The sequence below is a fragment of the Pan paniscus genome, chromosome 18 (assembly GCF_029289425.2).
Source record: "Pan paniscus chromosome 18, NHGRI_mPanPan1-v2.0_pri, whole genome shotgun sequence".
Taxonomy (NCBI): domain Eukaryota; kingdom Metazoa; phylum Chordata; class Mammalia; order Primates; family Hominidae; genus Pan; species Pan paniscus.
In genome coordinates, this window is record NC_073267.2 from 233482 (window position 1) to 254893 (window position 21412).

The 21412-nt window shown below is 53.4% G+C and overlaps 1 pseudogene; it reads right to left on the minus strand.

Annotated features, from left to right (window-relative positions):
* Window positions 1-4113: 4113 nt before the first annotated feature.
* Window positions 4114-19797, minus strand: LOC100988079 (interleukin-9 receptor-like; annotated as a pseudogene).
* Window positions 19798-21412: the final 1615 nt, after the last annotated feature.

A 21412-nucleotide genomic window follows, 5' to 3' on the forward strand; every position in this document is an offset into this window, starting at 1 on the left:
AAACACGAGCACTGATCAGGGGGCGTCTGTTTCCTCGGCCTCAGGCTGTGGCCCCTGCCAGTCCCCAACCTCCAGACCGCCCGACGGCACAACGGCGTCTCCACGTTCCTCCGCTTCTCCTGGGACCAAGGTCTCTCCCCAGAAACAAAATCGCATCCGTAACCGGCATCTTGTCCTGTGCTGGGGGTGAGCCGCCCAAGCCTCCATGAAGGGACGCTCGTACAAAGTGAAGTCCGGGTACAAATGGCCAGACGGGAAACGCGCCGCGCTCGCTCCGCGGCACTCACAGCGGGGGCAGGAAGCCTTTTTCTCACTTTCTCCTCGGCGGCCCCAGGTGTCCCGGAGCGTCTCCCTGTCCTCACAGCGGACGTGGCCCCAGGTGTCCCGAAGCCCCGGCCCCTCCTGGGTGGGTGCTGAGAGGAAGCTCCGTCCTCACAGTGGAAGCCCCAGGACGCCGCCGTGCGGTTCGGACACGGTTCGCGCGCGCAGCCCTCCGGGTTTGACAGGGCCGGGCGCCCCCTCGCGGCAGCTCTGGAAAATCTCTGAAAATCAGCGTCTGGATTTTTCCGGGCCGAGATTTTGGAAATTTCAACTGAAATGGAGCCCGCCATCCCGTGCCTTGACGGGAACGCATTGAGATAGTAATCAAAGAAGATGGCCAGCTCACGCCTGTAATCCCAGCACTTTGAGAGGCTGAGGCGGGAGGATCACTTGAGGTCAGGCGTTCGAGACCAGCCTGGCCAACGTGGTGAACCCTCGTCTCTACTAAAAATACAAAAATTAGCAGGCATGATGGCACGTGCCTGTAATCCCAGCTACTCTGGAGGCTGAGGCAGGAGAATCGCTTGAACCCGGGAGGCGGAGGTTGCAGTGAGCTGAGATTGTGCCACTGCACTCCAGCCTGGGCAACAGAGCGAGACTCCTTCTCAAAAAAAAGAAAAAAGAAAGAAAGAAAAAGAAGATGGCCAGTAGACAAAACTAAATTGATTTTCTTTCTTTTCTTTTTAAGAGACAGGGTCTCGTTCTGTTACCCAGGCTTGAGGACAGTGGCATAATCACAGCTCCTGGGTTCAGCTTCCAGCTCCCGGCTTCAAGAGATTGTCCAACCTCAGCCTCCCAAAGCACTGAGATTACAGGTGTGAACCACCGTGCCCAGCCCCACCTGATTTTCTTTTATTTATTTATTTTAATTATTTTATTTTATTTTTTATTGGGGGGGTGGGTCTCACTATATTGCCCAGGCTGGTCTAGAACTCCCAAGCTCAAGTGATCCTCCCAACTCAGCCTCCCAAAGTGCTAGGATTACATGCGTGAGCCACCATGCACTGCCTGACTTTCTTTCTATCAGCAATAATGTATAGGAATAATTTGAACTTGAAATAAAAAAAATACCATTTACAATAGCACCCCCAAAATTGAATTTATTAAGTATAAATGTAAGACAATACATCTAAATATGCATTCAGAAAACCTTGGATCATGGTTGGGAAGAATAAAAAATATATAAATAAATGCAGATACTCCTTGTTTAGGAGCAGCAGTACACTCATTACTGTTAGCTTTACCACAAAGCTAAAGTAATGAAGAGAGTGATATTGGTGAAGGAATGGACAAATAGATGAACGGAATAGAATACAGAACCCAAAAGACCCAAATAAATATAGTCAACTGCTTTTGTCAAAGGGGCAAAAATATTCAATGGGGAAAGAAAAATCTGTTCCACAGATGGTGACAGAACAATCAGAAACCATAGGGAAAAAAATGAACGTAGGTACAAACTTCATAGCTCACCCCTAAAAAATCACTCAAGATAGTCTGTAGACTTAAATTTTCAAATATAAAATTGTAAAAGTTATAGAAGAAAATCCATATGACTTTGGATTGGTGATGAGTCTTTAGATACAATATCAAAAGCCAGTTCATAAAATAAAAAAAGATAATGTGGACTTTATTAAAATTTAAAATGACTATTCTATGAAATATCCCGTTAAGAGAATCAAAAAACAAGCCACAGACTGAGAGAAAATATTTAAAAAACAAACTTGAAAAAGACTTGTGTGCAAAATATACAAACAAATTCTAATAACAAAAAGAAAAACAACCCAATTAAAAGATAGACACCTCACCAAAAAAGATATACAGATGACATGCCCGGGTGCAGTGGCTCATGTCTGTAATCTCAGCACTTTGGGAAGAGGAGGCTGGCAATCACTTGAGGCCAGGAATTTGAGACCAGCCTGGCCAACATGGCAAAATTCTGTATCTACTAAAAATACAAAAATTAGCTGGGAGTGGTGGCTCACGCCTGTAATCCCAGCTACTTGGGAGGTGGAGGCAGGAGAATCACTTGAACCGGGGAGGCAGGGGTTGCAGAAAGTTGAGATCACGCCACTGCACTTCAGCCTGGGCGACAGACCAAGACGCCATCTTAAAAAAAAAAAATGGAGTTTTGCTGTCACAAGCCAACAAACTAACAGAAGCTGAAGAGAGGCCCGAAACGGATCCTTCCCTAGTGCCTTCAGAGGGAGCATGGCCCTGCTGAGACAGAGTAGAAATAGGACTCGGCCCACCCCCACTAACGTGTTCCATACATGCCCGCTGACCACCAGACCTTGCCGCACCACCCTCCAGGTGCTATACTCGCTGGCCAGACCTTGCCAACTGTATGAAATAAACTAAGATAAGCAGCATCTGGCCGTAAGTCTTACTCAAGGGAGTTGACTCTATCACCCACTTGTGCACGAGGCCAGGAGAATGACTGATCCTTACCCCTGGCCTCATTATAATACTAAAGTCCCCACCCAGGTATAGGCTTATCTACTATTTTCTGATCATGCAACGTATGTGTTAGCACGATTCTTTACTGCATCTGAGTACCCTTCACTCCACCCTGTAGGTGTAACGACACTCACCTAACTCATAAATTATGCATGTCACCCTCCTTAAGACACCACAATGCACTCCCCTTGGTGAGCCAGCCAAGAATCCTTCCTCCTGGCCAACCTTTAGGGCATAAGACTTAATATGTCTCTCTTCTGCTCAACCTTTAGGGGCATAAGACTTAATAAAGCCTTGTCTGGGAAACTTGCTTGGCCTTGTATTAACTTCTGTTTCATGGGAGCCTAAGAACATGTAGTCAGGAATGCTGCCAACATCTTTATTTCCAACTTCTGGACTTCAGAACTGAGACAACAAATCTCTGTGGTTCTAAGCTACCCATTTTGTGGCACTTTGTTACGGCAGCCCTAGGAAACAAATGCAGGCACGTTCTGCTCCATCTGCCGCTCTCTCCAGACCACAGCTCTTCCTCAAACCCACCCCATGAGAGGCTGAGGACAGAAGCAGGACCCTTCACAGGCCACCATCACTGCTGGATGGTCATTTCCAGCACTGACTGGGAGCTCCAGCCTCATCTCTCAGTTTCTAGGAGCAAGTGGGAGGATGAGGACAAGGAGGAATGAGGGCTCTGGCCTCCCAGGAACTGTCCCTGAACCTCCACCCTGCTGTCCATGAAGCTGCCCCTGAGCCTCCACCCTGACCTCAGCCCAGTGCTGTCCCTGAGCCTCCACCCTGCTGTCCCCGGAGCTGCCCCTGAGGCTCCACCCTGCTGTCCCCGGGGCTGCCCCTGAGCCTCCACCCTGCTGTCCCCGGAGCTGCCCCTGAGGCTCCACCCTGCTGTCCCCGAAACTGTCATTGAGCATCCACCGGGCTGTCCCTAGAACCCAGAAAGCCTAGGGCTGGCCAAACCTCACCCCTCACTCCTCCTCTGGCCCCTCTTCCCAGCCATCAGCACTTTGGAACAGCCATGAAGCCCCTTTTAATCTCTAGAAAGGTGCCTCAGGAAGGCACAGAGAGGTCACACCAGGTGGTCATGGTGCCTTACCTGTGTCCACTGGGCCCAGGCTGGCCCTTTAAGGGGATGATGGTGGAACAGCTGAGAGACCACACCCCTCTTCTCAGAGAGGCCAGGGATAAAGAAAAGGGACAGCGGAAGGAAGAACCTGTGGGCAGATGCTGAGGGTAGAGGCTGCTCCCCACAGGCACTGAGCAGAGGGATCATTCCTCCCTGAAGCTGCCCCTGAGCCTCCATCCAGACAGGACCTCCAACCACTGCTAGGGGCCCATTCTCAGGAGGTTCAGTCCCAGACAAGGGCTCTGGAGACTTAAGTCCATTTTCCCAAAATGGACATGATTCATCTGGCAAGTCAGGGACCTAGAACATCCAGGACCGAGCCTTGCTAAGGACGGAAGGGAGTAACATGCACCGGTGGGGGACGTGGGGGCCCAGTCCTCCTGTGGCAGATAGGCAAGGGGCTGTGCCCTCCACTCCGTACACCCTGCTGGCAGCACATGCTCTGAGCTCAGGTCCCAGTGCCTTCCTGCTCCTCCTCCAGGCCCACAGATTTCCAAGGACCCGCTGGGCCACAGGTGAACAGTGCAGTGGCCTCCTGGACGCAGGGCTCCAAGGCTCCTCGTCGGGTGCCAGCACAGTCCTGGCTCAGCAGCACACCAGCCCTGTGGGCCCCCATCCGAGTCTGGAACAGAGTGCAGGAGGAGGGAAGGGCTCAGGTAGCATGTTCAGAACTCATCCTGGGAGCAGCTGCCTCCTTTCTGGCAAGCCCAGCATCCCTCCTCCTCCAGGAAGCCCTCCTGAGGTCCACACCCAGAGGCCAAGCAGCACCTGTGTCTTGGACATTCTGTCTTTCCTCCATGTGCCAGCCCATCCTCATCATGGGACCCTGAGTCCCTTCAGGCTCCTCACCACTCAGCCAGCACAGGGCCTGGTGCTCACGGCAGCCTGAACCAAGGTACAGATGGTGATATCTGCCCAGGACAGAGCCAACTCCTGACAGCATGTGCCTCAAGGCCTTTCAGCAGCTACAGAGACTGGGCATTCCCAACACACACACACACACACACACACACACACAAACATACACAGACACATAAACACACACACAGACACACACACACACACAGACATACACACACAAACACACACAGACACAAACACACACAGACACATACACACACACAGGCACACACAGACATACCACAAACACAAACACACACACAGACACACACACACATAAACACAGACACACACAGACACACACACACACAGACATACACACACACAAACACACACAGACACACACACAAACACACACACAGACATACACACACAAACACACAGACACACACACATAAACACACACAGACACACACAGACATACACACACACAAACACAGACATACACACACACACAAACACACACACACACAAGTCGCTGTCAGGACTGGTGACTTTCAAAGCACTGGGCTAAGGCGAGCAGACCTGGATCCTTCTGTGGGGCCACAGGCGGCCCCCGCCTCCAAAAGGAAGCTGTTCCCTTGGTAAGACCAGGAACCTCCATCCCATGCACAACACACAACACACCCTCCGTCACTGCACTGCTCCCTGGAGACAAACCTACGGCACCAGATCCCCATCCGCGGGTCTAAATAACCCCTGGCAGGTGCCCTGATTCTCTAGGGAAGGGCTGGTGCCTGCAACAGGATGACAGTCCAGGGGACAGTTGTGATCTGTGTCCTGCTCAGCCTTGTACTCGGCTGCCCAGGCTCGTGATGGTCACACCTACCATCTCGGGGAAACGGGGAGACTCTGTGAAGAGCCAGGTGCCCGGTTTATGGTTCAAATTGAACATTTGGACAAAAATCTTGAAAACTAGGCTCCTCATTGAGAGAAAAAAGGATTTTTCTGCATAGTAAGTTGGAGCCGCGGTGTGGAAGGGACATCCTTGCCGCACAGGGCCCAGGGATGCCCTAGGGCACAGGGAGGGAAGATCCTGGAGAAGAGGGGTCAGCTTGGCCCAGACCCCAGGGAGGGGCCCTCACTGCTTCTTGTCCTTTGCCCAAAGTGAGGAGTCTGAGGGGAAAAACCAGAGACCATTCAATGGAGCCCTCCCTCTCCCCCTCCTCCCACCCAGGGGGCAAGAACCGCCAGCCCAGCAGGGAGGGGAGGGGCTGATGCAACCCCCAAGTTGATCACTGGTTCCTGGGCTGTGGGGGCCCAACAGGGCCACAGAGGGGGAAGTGAAGAGCCCACTCCTCAGCTGTGGTGCCAGCCTGCGATCCGTAGGGACCAGGGGACAGGGCAGAGCAGGAGCCCAGAGGCAGTGAGAGCCCCAAGGGCAGCACACACACCACAGACCCTTCCCCACGGCCACAGGACAGACACCTTCGCAGAAGGAGGCGGTGAGGCACATGGTGGGTGCAGACAGCCGCAAACCAGAGGGGACAGAGATAAGTCATGAGAAATTTACATTTTTCCATCAACAGTGGAACTGGAGACATGAGAACAAAAAGAAATCAGTAATGGAGAATAAAGCTAGTTTTTCCCCACTTGAGACACAGCGTATAAATTGAAATACACTGAATATACAAAAAAGGCTCCAAGCACTGACAAGTTTCCCATACTGGCCGCCAACCCTCCTGAAAGCCAACATCTCCGGCAGGCCAGAGCTCTGGGCAACACCTGCCCCCGACGCCCTGCCGTGGTCTCTGCACACACCTGGAAGTTCCCATTGTGCACACTGTAGAGGGGCTGGAAGAACACCGCTGGAGAGGGCACATTCTAGTAGAAGGTTCTCTTCATCCTGAGGCCAGGAGAGGCCAGTCAGAGGCCTATGGGGACCCAGGTGGCCTGAGGTCACTGCAGAGGCTGAGCTTCCTTCCATCAGCAGGAGGTCTGCCCACCTCGTCCCTGCCACTGCCTCTCTCCCATCTCATCACATCCCAACCCACTCTCAGGGCAGGACCCAACAGGGCCTCCTTGCCTAACAGCCGCATAGAACTGACTTATACTGAGGCGCGCGTCCTTTACAGCGTGAGCTGCAAAGGAGGGTTCAAAACGGGGAGTTATCAGCTAGATCCTCAGCCCGCAGAGGGAGCCGCGCCTCCAGGAACTCTGTGTCTGCCATCAGCACGTCTGTGGCTCCCACCCCACCCAGTGTCTCCCTGAGCACCTGACTTGCTGCCAAGGATCCAGTGACCCTCCCACAAGGATGTCACCTGGGGCTCCAACCCAACAGGTGCAAATAGACCTCGCCAACCTCCCCGCAAGGCTGTGCCCCATTTCCCCACCTCAGGGGTCACCGCTCATATCTCATCCAGCCACACGTCCCCTCTATTTCTCCCCCTAAGACCCTGCAATTCCCTCCACCTTGCTCTATCTCCACTTCTTTCACTGGCTCATGCAAAATCATCTCCCTGTGAGCACCCCACTGGCCCCCATTGGCCCCCAGCAGGTTCCCCATGTCCCCTTTCCCAGCAATCCATTCCTCAAAACATAAACTAGGTCATGTTACACAGTTTCACACTTTCCTTTGCTCCAAGGAGAAGCCAAGCACCCTCCCGCTTAGCCCCACCCAACACCCCTCTCCCCACACCCTCTTCCTCACATCCGCGGCCTGACATGGCCCCTGCACTCCCTCTTGTAACCTGACATGTGGTGCATGAGGCGTGATGGTTTATTTAAGGAGGGTCCTTGTCCATCTTGTTCTCTAAGGCATCTGCCAGGGTGAGAACAGGGTCCTGAACACACCAGATGCCCCAACTGTCCTTTCGTAGAACATGTGAACAAATGAACAAACCAAGCTCCTCCAGAGGCAGGAGACTAGGACCCCGGGCTCTTGATCTCGGTGACTCTGGGTCTGGTCGGGACCAAGCTGCCCTTATCTTCAACCTCTGCCTCAGATCCCCCTTCCCTGCTCTCCCCTGGCAACTCGACAACTCTCTACTGGCCCAGAGTGGAGACTGGAAAAGCCCACCCCATCCAGGACCAGGCAGTGGAGAGGGGAGGGGAGGAACCAGACAAGGGTGGCCCTTGACAGCCCACGCACCACACACTCACACCTGCACACAGTCACACATGCACACAGTCACACATCTGCACACATACTCTCACCCACCACACACACCTGCACACAGTCACACATCTGCACACATACACTCACCCACCACACACACCTGCACACAGTCACACATCTGCACACATACACTCACCCACCACACACTCACACCTGCACACAGTCACACATCTGCACACATACACTCACCCACCACACACTCACACCTGCACACAGTCACACATCTGCACACATACACTCACCCACCACACACTCACACAGGCACACAGTGACACATCTGCACACATACACTCACCCACCACACACACCTGCACAGTCACACATCTGCACACATACACTCACCCACCACACACTCACACAGGCACACAGTGACACATCTGCACACATACACTCACCCACCACACACTCACACCTGCACACAGTCACACATCTGCACACATACACTCACCCACCACACACACCTGCACACAGTCACACATCTGCACACATACACTCACCCACCACACTCACACCTGCACACAGTCACACATCTGCACACATACACTCACCCACCACACACTCACACAGGCACACAGTGACACATCTGCACACATACACTCACCCACCACACACACACCTGCACACAGTCACACATCTGCACACATACACTCACCCACCACACACTCACACCTGCACACAGTCACACATCTGCACACATACACTAACATGTACACTCTTACCCACTCACATATGCACACAGTCACACATCTGCACACACTCACACCTGCACACAGTCACACATCTGCACACATACACTCACCCACCACACACTCACACATGCACAGTCACACATCTGCACACATACACTCACCCACCACACACTCACACATGCACACACACATCTGCACACATACACTAACATGGACACTCTTACCCACTCACACATGCACACAGTCACACATCTGCACACATACACTCACCCACCACACACTCACACCTGCACACAGACACACATCTGCACACATACACTCACCCACCACACACTCACACCTGCACAGTCACACATCTGCACACATACACTCAACCACCACACACTCACACATGCACACAGACACACATCTGCACACATACACTAACATGTACACTCTTAACCACTCACACATGCACACAGTCACACATCTGCACACATACACTCACCCACGACACACTCACACCTGCACACAGACACACATCTGCACACATACACTCACCCACCACACACTCACACCTGCACACAGACACACATCTGCACACATACACTCACCCAGCACACACTCACACCTGCACACAGTCACACATCTGCACACATACACTAACATGTACACTCTTACCCACTCACATATGCACACAGTCACACATCTGCACACTCACACCTGCACACAGTCACACATCTGCACACATACACTCACCCACCACACACTCACACATGCACAGTCACACATCTGCACACATACACTCACCCACCACACACTCACACATGCACAGTCACACGTCTGCACACACACTCACCCACCACACACTCACACATGCACACAGACACACATCTGCACACATACACTAACATGTACACTCTTACCCACTCACACCTGCACAGTCACACATCTGCACCCATACACTCACCCACCACACACTCACACCTGCACACAGTCACACATCTGCACACACACTCACCCACCACACACTCACACATGCACACAGTCATACATCTGCACACATACACTCACCCACCACACACACCTGCACAGTCACACATCTGCACACATACACTCACCCACCACACACTCACACATGCACACACACATCCGCACACATACACTAACATGTATACTCTTACCCACTCACACATGCACACAGTCACACATCTGCACACATACACTCACCCACCACACACTCACACCTGCACACAGTCACACATCTGCACACATACACTCACCCACCACACACACCACACACACATCTGCACACATACACTCACCCACCACACTCACACCTGCACACAGTCACACATCTGCACACATACACTCACCCACCACACACTCACACAGGCACACAGTGACACATCTGCACACATACACTCACCCACCACACACTCACACCTGCACACAGTCACACATCTGCACACACTCACCCACCACACACTCACACAGGCACACAGTCACACATCTGCACACATACACTCACCCACCACACACTCACACCTGCACACAGTCACACATCTGCACACATACACTAACATGTACACTCTTACCCACTCACATATGCACACAGTCACACATCTGCACACACTCACACCTGCACACAGTCACACATCTGCACACATACAATCACCCACCACACACTCACACATGCACAGTCACACATCTGCACACATACACTCACCCACCACACACTCACACATGCACACACACATCTGCACACATACACTAACATGTACACTCTTACCCACTCACACATGCACACAGTCACACATCTGCACACACTCACACCTGCACACAGTCACACATCTGCACACATACACTCACCCACCACACACTCACACATGCACACAGACACACATCTGCACACAGACACTAACATGTACACTCTTATCCACTCACACATGCACACAGTCACACATCTGCACACATACACTCACCCACCACACACTCACACCTGCACACAGACACACATCTGCACACATACTCACCCACCACACACTCACACCTGCACACAGACACACATCTGCACACATACACTAACATGTACACTCTTACCCACTCACACCTGCACAGTCACACATCTGCACACATACACTCACCCACCACACACTCACACCTGCACACAGTCACACATCTGCACACACACTCACCCACCACACACTCACACATGCACACAGTCACACATCTGCACACATACACTAACATGTACACTCTTACCCACTCACACCTGCACAGTCACACATCTGCACACATACACTCACCCACCACACACTCACACCTGCACACAGACACACATCTGCACACATACTCACCCACCACACACTCACACCTGCACACAGACACACATCTGCACACATACACTCACCCAGCACACACTCACACCTGCACACAGTCACACATCTGCACACACACTCACCCACCACACACTCACACATGCACACAGACACACATCTGCACACATACACTAACATGTACACTCTTACCCACTCACACCTGCACAGTCACACATCTGCACACATACACTCACCCACCACACACTCACACCTGCACACAGTCACACATCTGCACACATACACTCACCCACCACACACACCACACACACATCTGCACACATACACTCACCCACCACACTCACACCTGCACACAGTGACACATCTGCACACATACACTCACCCACCACACACTCACACCTGCACACAGTCACACATCTGCACACATACACTCACCCACCACACACTCACACAGGCACACAGTGACACATCTGCACACATACACTCACCCACCACACACTCACACCTGCACACAGTCACACATCTGCACACATACACTAACATGTACACTCTTACCCACTCACATATGCACACAGTCACACATCTGCACACACTCACACCTGCACACAGTCACACATCTGCACACATACAATCACCCACCACACACTCACACATGCACAGTCACACATCTGCACACATACACTCACCCACCACACACTCACACATGCACACACACATCTGCACACATACACTAACATGTACACTCTTACCCACTCACACATGCACACAGTCACACATCTGCACACATACACTCACCCACCACACACTCACACCTGCACACAGACACACATCTGCACACATACACTCACCCACCACACACTCACACCTGCACAGTCACACATCTGCACACATACACTCACCCACCACACACTCACACATGCACACAGACACACATCTGCACACATACACTAACATGTACACTTATCCACTCACACATGCACACAGTCACACATCTGCACACATACACTCACCCACCACACACTCACACCTGCACACAGACACACATCTGCACACATACTCACCCACCACACACTCACACCTGCACACAGACACACATCTGCACACATACACTCACCCAGCACACACTCACACCTGCACACAGTCACACATCTGCACACACACTCACCCACCACACACTCACACATGCACACAGACACACATCTGCACACATACACTAACATGTACACTCTTACCCACTCACACCTGCACAGTCACACATCTGCACACATACACTCACCCACCACACACTCACACCTGCACACAGTCACACATCTGCACACACACTCACCCACCACACACTCACACATGCACACAGTCACACATCTGCACACATACACTCACCCACCACACACACCTGCACAGTCACACATCTGCACACATACACTCACCCACCACACACTCACACATGCACACACACATCTGCACACATACACTAACATGTATACTCTTACCCACTCACACATGCACACAGTCACACATCTGCACACATACACTCACCCACCACACACTCACACAGGCACACAGTGACACATCTGCACACATACACTCACCCACCACACACTCACACCTGCACAGTCACACATCTGCACACATACACTCACCCACCACACACACCTGCACACAGTCACACATCTGCACACATACACTCACCCACCACACTCACACCTGCACACAGTCACACATCTGCACACATACACTCAACCACCACACACTCACACAGGCACACAGTGACACATCTGCACACATACACTCACCCACCACACACTCACACCTGCACACAGTCACACATCTGCACACATACACTCACCCACCACACACTCACACAGGCACACAGTGACACATCTGCACACATACACTCACCCACCACACACTCACACCTGCACACAGTCACACATCTGCACACATACACTAACATGTACACTCTTACCCACTCACATATGCACACAGTCACACATCTGCACACACACACCTGCACACACACATCTGCACACATACACTCACCCACCACACACTCACACATGCACAGTCACACATCTGCACACATACACTCACCCACCACACACTCACACATGCACACAGACACATCTGCACACATACACTAACATGTACACTCTTATCCACTCACACATGCACACAGTCACACATCTGCACACATACACTCACCCACCACACACTCACACCTGCACACAGACACACATCTGCACACATACTCACCCACCACACACTCACACCTGCACACAGACACACATCTGCACACATACACTCACCCAGCACACACTCACACCTGCACACAGTCACACATCTGCACACACACTCACCCACCACACACTCACACATGCACACAGACACACATCTGCACACATACACTAACATGTACACTCTTACCCACTCACACCTGCACAGTCACACATCTGCACACATACACTCACCCACCACACACTCACACCTGCACACAGTCACACATCTGCACACACACTCACCCACCACACACTCACACATGCACACAGTCACACATCTGCACACATACACTCACCCACCACACACACCTGCACAGTCACACATCTGCACACATACACTCACCCACCACACACTCACACATGCACACACACATCTGCACACATACACTAACATGTATACTCTTACCCACTCACACATGCACACAGTCACACATCTGCACACATACACTCACCCACCACACACTCACACAGGCACACAGTGACACATCTGCACACATACACTCACCCACCACACACTCACACCTGCACAGTCACACATCTGCACACATACACTCACCCACCACACACACCTGCACACAGTCACACATCTGCACACATACACTCACCCACCACACTCACACCTGCACACAGTCACACATCTGCACACATACACTCACCCACCACACACTCACACAGGCACACAGTGACACATCTGCACACATACACTCACCCACCACACACTCACACCTGCACACAGTCACACATCTGCACACATACACTCACCCACCACACACTCACACAGGCACACAGTGACACATCTGCACACATACACTCACCCACCACACACTCACACCTGCACACAGTCACACATCTGCACACATACACTAACATGTACACTCTTACCCACTCACATATGCACACAGTCACACATCTGCACACACACACCTGCACACACACATCTGCACACATACACTCACCCACCACACACTCACACATGCACAGTCACACATCTGCACACATACACTCACCCACCACACACTCACACATGCACACACACATCTGCACACATACACTAACATGTACACTCTTACCCACTCACACATGCACACAGTCACACATCTGCACACATACACTCACCCACCACACACTCACACATGCACACAGACACACATCTGCACACATACACTCACCCACCACACACTCACACCTGCACACACACATCTGCACACATACACTCACCCACCACACACTCACACATGCACACAGTCACACATCTGCACACATACACTCACACACCACACACTCACACCTGCACAGTCACACATCTGCACACATACACTCACCCACCACACACTCACACCGGCACTCAGTCACACATGCACACAGTCACACATGCACACACTCACACCTGCACACAGTCACACATCTGCACACATACACTAACATGTACACTCTTGCCCACTCACACATGTACACACACACACACACACATCAGCTACCTACCTGGGCGACAGCTTGAACAGGAGGTAGGTCGGGCCAGTCAGCAGGAGAAAGATGGATACGGCAACAAGGGTGTTGCCTGGCCACCCCCAGGGTGGGATCAGAGGGCCCGTGGGCAGGAAGGGCCCAGGGCTGTGAGCAGCCTCAGTGCCAGGAGGCTCCCCCAAAACCCACCTGGCAAAGGTGCGCCCTTTAGTGCCCTGGGCCAAAGTGGAAGGTTTGTGATGGGCCTTGGAGGTTTGTGTCACCTGCTGAAGGACCTTGTGTGAGCCACACTCCTGGGCCTCACTCTTCCCATCTGCCACACAGTTGTCACCTGCTGAAGGACCTTGTGTGAGCCACACTCCTGGGCCTCACTCTTCCCATCTGCCACACGGTGGGTCATAAGGTCCCTGGGCCGTCTCAGCACTGCAGTGCGCAAGGGTCAGCCCAGCCCTCACTAAGGACACTGAGGTCATGTCCAGCCTCCAGGCAGGAGCACCAGCCCTGGTGTGCAGCCCTGCCACCCTCACTGCTAACAGGAGCCACTGACTATGGGTTCCCAGGAAGCCCCAGAGTTGGCAGGTGTTTGTTTCCTCCCTGCAGACCTCAGAGCTTCAGAGGAAGGGGGTCAAAGTGGGGCATGGCTGCCTCAGGGAGGGGCTTCCAGGAGGCTGAAAGGGTGCAGGGGTGAGGTGATCAGGGGAGAGGATGCCCAGCCCAGACTCTGGAAGTGCAGCAGCCATAGCAGCGGCCACCTTGTCTCTGGGGAGCCTGGAAGCACACGGGCTGGCTACACTCGCTCCACTGGCCTGTGTAACGCTCCTGTGTCCGGTCATCCTCCAGCATGGCCATCTGGACACGCAGCCCGGCCTCATGGATACAGCCAGGGTCCAGCTCAAAGGCTCCAAGTATGAGCCAGGTCACCCCGACGATGTGATCCCTGTGCTGGGCCCACTGTGGGGGTGGCGACAGTTAGCAGGTGCTGAAGGTGGGGCTGGGTCCCCCTCGAGAATACACACATGCACACGCTCACATAACACACACAGGAACACATCTGTGTTCACACAGCCACACTCAGCACGTTCACGTGCACACACACGGAGAGAAGGCACACTCACACTCACACGCAGACACAGCTGCGTTTGCCCACAAATACACATATGCACACACAGGCAAACGTGTCTACAGGAGCACTTTCACACTCATCACACTTGCATCACAATCATAAACACAAGTGTGTGCACAGAAGCAACTCACCACACTCACACACACACTCATACCTGTAGGCATGCCCAAGTGCACTCACGTACACAACCACGAGGCACACACTCATGTACAAACACAAACACAGGCACACTTACATGTGCATACACATAAACACAGGCGCACTCACCCTACTCACATACACACACGAGGCACACACATGTGCATGTCAGCATGTGTGCACACACACATCTGGCTCTAGCTCCTCCCCTCCTCTTCGCTCCAAGGTGACCTCTCCTTATGTAGAGTGGGGAGCCTGCCCTGGACTGCTGCTCCCAGGAGGGAGGCCCCCAGGGGAAGCCAGCCAAAGCGTTACCTCCCAGGCCTCCTCCTGCCTCTCGAAGGCCATAGGTCATAGCTGAGAAGTGTGGTCCTCGGCTCCAAGGCAGGACCGATGCTCCAGGTCAGGATGCAGTGGCTAGAGCTGATGTTGCCCTGCAAGTCAGAGTGGGTCCAGCTTCACGGGAACAGAGTGAGTCTACGTAAGGCTGAAGCCCCATGGGTCTGGGTGTGTCAGTCAGCACATCCAAGACTGGGGATCTGAAAGATGCCCAAGGAGCATGGTCAAGGCCCTCTCAGACCAGGCAGCTCACTGGGAGACTGGTCCAGAAAACCTTCGGGAGGGACAGCACAGCAATGACTTCCTCTGGCCTCTGCAGCTAGACTAGGTGGTTTCTAAATCTTGCTTCCCCTTTCCTTCACAATCTGCTGCTGGGAGTCCTTCCCAGCATCTTACTGGAGTCCTTCCTGGTATGACCGAAGTGCATTTCACATGACTCAAGTGCCAGCCCCTGCCCAACTAGCAGCCCTGCATCTTTATTTTCTACAAAACCCTGCCCCTGCCATCACCACGTGGGCCCTCCCCTCCCAGGGGCCAAGCCTGCCCCCAGCCCTGGATCTCACTTGGCTGGGACTGAGAACACTCGCTGGGCCTCAGGGGTCACAGGCTGCAGGGCCCTGCTCCCAGCCCCCAAGCAGCCAGGATGTTCTTGCCAAAGGGCCCTGCCCCAGGCCTATAGCCGCTGCTCACCATGTCTCCGGGGCAGGTACTCCGGGTCCACCAGGCTGACCTGCTCCCTCCCAGACACGCATTTGGAAAGTGATGATGAAATTGTCGGACGGCAGGAGCACTGCCTCGGGCGGCAGCACAACGGCGCACTCACTGCCCCGCAAGGTGCACTTACGTGTGACACCAGGAGCCTGGTTGCTGGAAAGGGCATGTGTCAGCACCACGGGGCTGCTACACTACCCTGGCATATCTGCTGCCATCCTGGGGACCTCACCCTCATCCCTGTCCAGGTGGGCATGGCCCTCCAAGCTCACCTGGTGAAGAGGAGCCCGGGGCTGGAGCCCTGTCCCAGCTCTGGGGCAGACCAGTGGCAATCGATCCTGAGAATGTTGTTGGTGAGGCAGATGGAGGTTCCAGCCCTTGGCGCTGGAGACAGTGACGGTCGGGAGCCCACAGTGAGTGCTTGAGGGCAGAGCTGAGTTGGGGGGTTGCGGGGGGATCTGACAGCTGACACCCTAGCAGGGCAGTCACCAGTGAATGATCCCAGAATCTGTCCAAGAAAGCACTGAGAGGCCTGGGAAGTGATGGGCTGTGACCCGTGGTACACGGGCAAGTCAGACCCAGAGAGGCGTCAAGAGGGTGAAGGAAGGGAGACTAAGGTCTGTCCAGGGACTGAACATAGGGAGGTAAAGGAAGCAAGAATAGAGACTGAGGTCCAGGCTGAACCCTACAGGACATGCCCCAGCACAGTTTGGCCAAACCTTTCCCTAGGGTCTCAACATAGCACAAACCAGTCCCCCAAACATGCCCTAGTTCTCCACACACCTCATACAGACACTAGTGCCCAGCCCTCACCTCGTCCATCCCCCGAGACAGAGACTCCCGAGCAGACACAGGTGCAGACGCAGGTGCAGGCCAGGAGCCAGGTGCCCATGTCTCGCCTCAGGGCCTCACTCTCCAAGGTCCAGCCTGTCAGGGGCTGGGCTGAGGGCCCTGTGCGAGCCATCCCTCTCTGGAGGGGTGCTCCCCATGAATTGCTCCCCAGCGGAGTGCTCAGCGGGTCTCCATCTGCACTCACACGGTGTCCTGTGAAAGACGCTGGGCACCACTGCCCAGGGTTTACTGATAAGGAACTGAAGCTCAGAAAGGCCGCTTGACCCAGCTGCAGACTCATGGCTGCAGGGTGTCAGATGCACCCTCAAACTTTGATCCGGACTCTGACTTAGCCAGGTCTCCACGTTCACCAAGAAGTCTCCTCTCTAGGACGGGCACCCTCTGCCAGCCCATGCCCTGTCCCTGGGCCCAGGCCCCATTCTGCAGGGGGGGTCAGGACTGGGGGAACTAGTCACTACTTACAACCACCACGGGTGCATTTTCAATGAAAACTCTCACAACAGCTCTGTAAGGAAGAAGCACCGTCCCCGTTCACAGGCTGAGTCCCAAGGAGTGAAGCAGGGAAAATGACTTGCCCAGGGTCATACAGATGGCCTCTATGCATTCTTTTTTTCTTCTCTCTCTCTTTCTTTTTTTCTTCTCTGTCTCTCTCTTTTTTCTTTTTTTTTTTTTTTGAGACAGTCTCCCTCTGTTGCCCAGGCTGGAGGCTGGAGTGCAGTGGCGTGATCTCGGCTCACTGCAACCTCCGACTCCTGGGTTCAGGTGATTCTTCTGCCTCAGCCTCTCAAGTAGTTGGGATTACAGGTGCGCACTGCCACCCAGTTAATTTTTTTGTATTTTTAGTAGAGACAGTTTCACCGTGTTGGCCAGGCTGGTCTCAAACCCGTGACCTCAAGTGATCCACCAGCCTCGGCCTCCCAAAGTCCTGGGATTACAGGAGTGAGCCACCATGCCCAGCCTCTATGCATTCTCTCTCCCTTTTGTCTTCTTAAATAAAGACCCATCCCAGGATTCTGCCCCAGGAAGGTGGACAAAAGTGGCAGCGGGGTATCGATGCAACAGACAGCACTTCCAGAGCTCTGTTGTACCCGTTCCAAGATGCCTCCCAGCGAGAGTACACCAGAAGGGCAAAGCCCTCTATGCTGGAGTGTTAGGCCTGAGCCCCAAGATTCCTGGGGTAGCCAGAGGCTGGCTGGAGATGAGGGGCTGGGTGTCAGGAAGCTCTTGAGTGTGGGAAGGCTACTGACGCCCTATCACCCTATTTGCAGCTCCAGATGATACACCAATAGCTTCTAAGCAGGAAGCAGGGCCAGCCTGGTTACACAAGACTGACTAGTGTTAAGGAGAACAAAAACAGACATACACCCAGACTACAGCATGCACGCCTTGTTTTTTTTTTGTTGTTGTTGTTTTTTTTTTTTTTTGAGACAGAGGCTGGAGTGCAGTGGCACAATCTCGGCTCACTGCAAACTCTGCCTCCTGGGTTCCAGTGATTCTCCTGCCTCAGCCTCCTGAGTAGCTGGGATTACAGGTGCGCATCACCACTCCCAGCTAATTTTTGTATTTTTAGTAGAGACAGGGTTTCACCATGTTGGTCAGGCTGGTCTTGAACTCCTGACCTCATGATCCGCCCGCCTCAGTCTCCCACAGTGCTGGGATTACAGGCATGAGCCACCATGCCTGGCCCAGCATGCATGCTCTTAAGGAACTCACACACTCTCAACAGGCAGTAGGCACTACTCTAACCCCACTCCTGCAGCCTACCCAGGTACCCACAGGACAGTCCCCTGTTAAGACTGATGATCGGGAAGACTCACCCTTCCCTAGAATGGAGCGTGCAGTCTGGCACCACTGGCCGCAACATGAAACACCGTGGCAAGTTCTCTGCAGCAATGTCTGTCCCTTCTTGCAGCAGTTACTGGAAAGGTGGGAATGGGGAAGACAGTCAGCCTGCTCTTGGGATATGTGAGGGCAGGGTTGGAGTGACCACCAGGACCTGGGGAAGCACAGGTACAACGGCCACAGCTGAGAGCTGACCCAGGCCCCAGGATGGACAACCACTGCCCCAGCAGTGGAGAAACACCCACATCGGTGTAGAATCAGGTCAGGCCAGCCACAGGCTAACCCAGGAGCAGATGGCTTGAGAGCAGGGAGTGGGGTGGCTCCAAGCTCAGCAGTCCTCACTTCTAGAAAGGGAGAGGGGATGGTAGGGCAAGACCCACATGTGACACCTGAGAGCTACAAAGGAGGAGGCCAGGACACCCCCTAGGGGAGCATTAGAGTGTTGGGTACAGCGACAAGGGGGTATGGCCATCTGAGGGGAAGGTCTCTGCTTTTCCTCTGCACTGAAAACTCACAGCTGTACCTGGTAAGCTGAGCAGGGCAGGGTTACCACCCTCCTACAGATGAGGAAACTGAGGCTCAGAGACCTGGGACCTGCCCAATACCTGGCTCCTGACACCTCTGTTCTTGGCACATTCCCATCAGCTTCTACACAAGCCTGTGAACTTCCCGAGGGCAGTGCCTGCGAGGCACCACTCAGCACATGTCCCAGCAGAAGGCACCACAGTGCTTTACAAATGGGGTGGAGCTACAGGCAGATCTGCCTTCCCCCATCCTTGACCACAGGATCAGGAAGTCAGGGCAGGTGCACACACCCCCACCCACATGCTCCGTGCCCCTCTATGTCACCAGGGAGGCCTCACCACAGCTCAGACAACACCAGGTCACAGGACAGTTGTGAGAGCAAGAGGGGAAGCCAGTGTCTGCCACCTGGGAAAGAGCTGCCCCGACACCCCCAGTCCTGCTAGGGAGCCTGGCTGACATCACTGCCCAGGACACCCTCTCCTGCACTGGGTCTGTGGACATAGCATCCAGCCCATGGTCACTCTGGGCCCTTCTTAGAGCCTCACCTGTTCCATGGCCTCAGCATCAAGGCCTGGCCCAGATGACCACTGGGCCTCAGCGGCCTGCCTCCCTGGTTCCCTGGGCCACTGTGAAGCTGTGCGCTGCCCTGCAGCTAGACCCCTCCCTCAGACCACAGGCTCTGCCACACCCACGGGAGGGTCTTCAGGCAAGCTCAGCCCTTCACCCTCCCTTAGCTGGGCAGGGTGGCCCACGCCTATAGTCCCAGCTCCTTGGGAGGCTGAGGTGGGAGGATCTCGTGAGCCTGGCAATTTCAGGTTGTGATGAGTCGTTATTGCGCCACTTTACTCCAACCTAGGTGACAGTGAAACCCTGCCTCAAAAAAAAAACAACTGCAGCAAGAATATTCCCAAAGATGAGACACTAATGCAGCCAAAAAGGAAGTGTAAATATGTATTAAAACTGGCGGCAGTAAAAGCATGTGTGGGGCAGGAAAAAGCTTAGGTGGACAAATATACAAAGCTTATGAAAACATAAAGTGCTTAAAGTGTATAGTTTTCACTCCATCATCATTATTATTATTACTATTATTATCATTATTGAGACGGAGTCTCACTCTGTCGCCCAGGCTGGAGTGCAATGACGCAATCTCAGCTCACTGCAACCTCTGCCTTCCAGGTTCCAGTGATTCTCCTACCTCAGCCTC